The following is a 5558-nucleotide window of genomic DNA, read 5'->3' as shown; positions in this document are numbered from 1 at the left end:
CCACAGAGTCCATGTTAGAGAAATTGGAACAAACTTTCAGTTCTGTATCATGGGACTTCATGTTGAAGATAAGCACAAATAAAATTAATACCATCTTATTCTGAGAGCCTTTGTATATAAAATAATTATCTACATCCAACTGGAGGCCATGAATGTTAATTAAATTAGAGCAAACAAACCGTAAAGGAAATCTTTAGCCTCTTCACTAACATGTGACTTCATTTAGAATGATCAAGAACTTGTCCTGTCTTCAGCTGCTGCATTAGTTTAAATATACACTTAATTACAAGTGAAATGGAAGGAAATGTCTGAACTGGTGAATAGTAAAAGGCCTTACTGTGATGTTTCTTGCTGATGTCCTTCAGCACGTTTTGGAGTTGCTCTAAAAGGATGATGAAAGCACATCACAGTCAGTCCAGCCACAAAGATGCGACTTGTGATTATTTTGTCGCAGTCTACATACCCAGCAAGTGGAGAAGCCCAGGTACTGAGCCCAACAGGATAATCAAAGAGGAAATTCTACTCTGTTGCTTTGTTTTTCATTCTTAACTAGCTGTTGTCTTGAGAATGAATCTTGTGCAGCTCAGACTGTTCAGGAACTCACTACATAGATGACAAGGAATGAATTTCTCAACTTCTTCCCTCTTCCTCCTAAATGATGGAGTTGTAGCCTTGTGCCGTCATGCCATAGAGTTGACACACTGCAGAGAATAGAATCCAGGATGCAATACACACTAGAAAAGCATTCTATCAATTAAGTTACATTCCTAGCACTCGTTTATTAACTACCGAGTTTAAAATGAATCTTTTTGAAGCATCCTAGATATATCTCTTTTGGGTCTACTCCTTTATTTCTCTGTGTCTGTTTTCTAGAAAGCAGAGTTGCCATTTATTGCCTTCCTCCCTTAATAATGCCACAGACAATTCCATGTTTGATGAAGAAACCAATTTAGAACTGCTTTACTGGGGTAGGATTTATAGTGTGAGTAACAAAACGGAATTAGGAATCTCACATGAAGTAATTGATGTCCCCATATATTATTCAACCATTTTCAATGGATTCTAGAATTCAACTGGTCTCATTATTTCACAATTAGAAAACATTAAGATGTCAATGACTGCTAAGAGTACCATAAACCTGGCTTATAATCACAATAATATATCTTTATATATATTTTTCCTAATAGCAATAATTGCTGTAATATATCTGTATGTGCACATATATGTGTGTTCATGTGTGTGTGTGTGTGTGTTTGTGCATGTGTCTGTATGTGTGTACTCTATGACACTCTTTTGATCTTATATGTACAGATGTTGTATATATTTTATATATAGAATATATATATACAGACACATAATATACTCTATATAGAGTACATATATGCATATATCCAACACACACATACACATACATGCACACACACACACACACACACACACACACATATATATATATATGTAATTGTATGTTAAGACAAGTTTTAAAAATCAAAGATTATCAGTCTGTTAGAAAGAAAGGAATACACATTTTACTAGGAGGGTAAAAATCTTACAGAAAAGACAATGCACTCTTCTTGCTGCCTGCAGCTATTCTTATTTTACCAGTATAAGAAATAGGAGGCTTCTATGCTTTTCGTGTTTCATTGTCAAAGCCAAACTGTTAAAATTCTTTATTCAGTTCAAGAATTTTTCTTTTCTGTTGAGTCTGCATTTCCTAAACACCTCCCCCCACCACCTTTCTCCTTACCTCTTCTAAAACCTAAAGCTTCAGGGGACAGAGGCGATAGCTAAGTAGTTAGGGAGCATTTCCTGTTCCTGCAGAGCACCTGGTTTGTTTCCCAGGACCCGTATGGCAGTTCACAGCCCATCTGTAGCTCAGCTCTAGTTCCAGGGCGTCTGATACCTGTTCCGGCCTCTATAGGCACCAGACAGCCACCTGTGCAATACATGCATGCAGGCAGAAAACTGCAAACACAAAATGAAAATTAGTATTTTTTAAAAAAGAACTAAAGTGTCATAGAGTACTAACTTTAGATTTGAGTATTTCAAATGTATTTTAGCAGGGATGTGTTAAGTACATCACTTTTTCTCTGGTTCAGTACTTTTCCTGAGGAGTGCAGAGCTGTGTGTTTGTGTGCCTACATGTGTTTGTACAGCCATCCTATCCTGCCCATGGCTGTTTAACTTCTGGTTGCTAAGAGGAACCATGGGTAGTTTCTCTGACTCACAGGGTCATCTATTCATTACTGGCCATCAGGGATTCAGAAATGTCACTGCTCTTGTTTACTCATTTCCAGCTGTTATGGCAACTATGCTGCAGCTCAGCAGATTGTCTTTGTCTGACCTCTAACACACAAGTGTACGAAGACTATTCAGTGACCTGAAATCTTGAAGTTTCCGCAAGGAAACTGTTTAATCAAAACCCATTCAGTCTTTTCAGATCTGTTACTTGAATCCTATGCTGTGTTGTTTAATTCTTTATTTTAAAGTAAATCATGCAGATATGTAATGGAATATGACCACATGTAATTCCTACAGCACCCTTCCAATTCTTCTGACACGCCTTTGCAATATGTGCCCTTCAGCCTCATGTTTTTTGTTTGGAACACACTTCTTTTAAAGTACATTATTGACCTTTAAAGTTGGTTGAATTCGTGCCATCTTGGGTAAGCGACCTCAGCTTTCACCCTTAATTAAATGGCAATACTCAGTTCCATTTTCCATAGCTGCTAACTATTACATTTGTTGCTCTATATATCACTTTGGCCTTTGAAATGTGGTCAGTCAAGTATACTGAGGCAGTCTCTGGCTAATTTGCTTTGTATTGCCATAAAAACAAACCAGGCTCATGAGAGCCACAAACTAGTCAAACCAGCTTTGCATCATGGGTGCAGGCTCACAGTACAAAAAGGTCAGCCACCCAAAATGTGTGACTAAGTAATAATACAGGAGAGTCAGGTAATGTAGCCTTGTTTTGGTTTGTGAGCAGAATTAATTTGCGTATTTAATTATTTGGTGCCTTTAATGTTGATATATTTATGTTTCTAGGAAGTAGAATATAACACATTTTGCTTACAATGAAAAATCTATGCAGAAAATTTATCACCTATATTCCTACAATAGTAATAACATTGTACTGTGTATTTACAAATATAAAAACAGACATTTACATTGTGTTTTTATTGTGATATTTTAAATGTTTAACAAAAATTCCTCTAAGGGCAAAAATATACACTGAAAACTTGAAACTAAGGAATATAATCCTTATGTATGTGAGTCACATCTTTTTCTAGGACAGCAAATACACTAGTATCATAGGTGACAGAGTATTTGATAAACCTCATTTTTAAATCTCCAAGGCATACCTTGTCTGGAAAAAATATTTGCTAATCTAACTCAGGACACTAATTCTGGACTTCTTCATTGGAAAACCGGTGGAGGACTGTGTTACCAGTTTCCTCTTTGTTCCTGCCTCATGGTATTCCTATAGTTTTAGCTCCATACATGTCAGATCCAGCCAAAAGCATTTTTTACTACCTTATTATCTCTCCCTGTACTTTTCCTCCTTTCTCTGGTGGAAAATGAAAACAAGGCATCTCCTTTTTAGAATATTTTAGCAACTGTTGACGTATTAATCAACTGTGGGTCTCAGTTCTGCTTTGCTTCCTTCTATTGAAGCACAGTATTCATTTTTCTAATTATTTATGCATAATTATCATTAAAATGACACAACTACACTCCAAATTACACTAGAAAAATTGCTTATCATGTTTTTTTCTGTAGATTTATTTTTATTGCATGTGTATGAGTGTTCCTCCTGCATCAACTACCTCTCCCCTCATAAAAACTAGATTCAAATAAAAAAGCTTATTTTATGCCAGGCTATTGAAATATATCTTACATTCCAAATGATTTTATAATATATCCAAAATGTAAATATAGTCTTGAAGCAAGAATGAAACTAATTTTTTCTGGTTTCCTTACATATGAATCATGTTATTTATAAAGTAAATGTAAGTCAGAAGTGTGGAAAGGTACTGGATTTGCTGTGGGGAAGAGTTCATCGAAAATTTGAGTCTGAGTCTGAGAACAAATTGATTTACTACTCTCTAATCTTTATATTCATTTGAAAAACATTCTGTCTTATTAAAATAGAAGTCATGAATAATTTCACATTTAGGAAAAACATGTTTGTATAAAACCTATTTTTCTTAAATGGTTATTGTTTTAAATTACCATGTCAGAGAGTCAGCATAATTTAAACTGTGAAATGGGAAAAGAAGAATAGTTGGCTTGAATCTTGCATGGCCTTCTCAACATGTGCTGAGAACTAAGTGGTTCACAAGGTAAGAGATGCATCTGCCTTCTAAAGCTTTATAACAATGCTCAGTGTCAACATTCCCAAAACAAAATGTAGAACCAAGAATGTTCCTAGGTGTGTCTCCCTATTTCATTTCATTCTGTTTCCATAAGATATGGCTCTTATAAGTTGTAAGCATGTGCATTGTATTTGTTTTAATAAATGATTATTAGTTGCTTTTTTTGGAAAATGTGGTATTCTTGTATATTTCTGTGAATTTTTGTTTGTGAGGGCATCTCTCTCTCTCTCTCTCTCTCTCTCTCTCTCTCTCTCTCTCTCTCTCTCTCTGTCTCTCTCTTTGTGTGTGTGTGTGTGTGTGTGTGTGTGTGTGTAAACATTATTATGAGTGGAGGCCAGAGGATAAGCTTTGGTGTTGCTATTTAGGATCCTTCTTTTCTTTTGTATGAGATAAATTTCTTAATTGGCTTTGCCTTCTACGTCTAGACCAGTGGTTCTCAACTTTTTAATGCTGCAACACTCTAATATAATTCTTTATTTTGGGGTGACTCTAAACATAAAATTGCATTGCTGCTTCTAACTGTAATTTTGCTACTGTTATGAATCAGAATGCAAATATATGATATGCAGGATATCTGATATGAAACCCACATGATAGTGTCAATCGACCCAGGGGTCACAACCTACAACCCACAAGCTGAGAACTATTCGTCTAGACTCAGATACCTGGCCTGTGAATTTCCATAATGCTCCTTTCTCTGTCTACCATCTCACAATGCTGAAATTATCACTGCATACAGCTTGCCTGGATTTTTGTATGAGTTTGGGGGTTTAAAATTGAGGTTTTCATTCTTGGAAGATATGCACTTTATCATTTAAGCCATCACCCCACTGCAACTATTGGTTGGTCAATATACTCAAACAATATGTTGAAATTATATTGGGGTTTAATTGGAAAAAATGTATTTTCAAGCAAGAAGTGCAAAAATTCCCAGAATGCACAAATAGTTTATAAAGTTTACAATTTTTAGGTGGTTGTCATTGGAATTACTGCAGCCAATTTGTTTTTAACACGATGATGATAATAAATTCCTATAGTTTATTGCTATTCAAATCGAACATTTGCTTTGCTTTATTTTTGTGGATTTATATACACTTTATAATCTGTACATTATTCCTTCTTGTTAACCATCAACACGTTAGAAATACTTCTGTATCTATGTCAGCGCAGTTATGCTCC

The sequence above is a fragment of the Acomys minous genome (genome assembly GCF_964271855.1).
Source record: "Acomys minous genome assembly, chromosome: 8".
Classification (NCBI taxonomy): domain Eukaryota; kingdom Metazoa; phylum Chordata; class Mammalia; order Rodentia; family Muridae; genus Acomys; species Acomys minous.
This window is presented reverse-complemented; position numbering follows the sequence as displayed.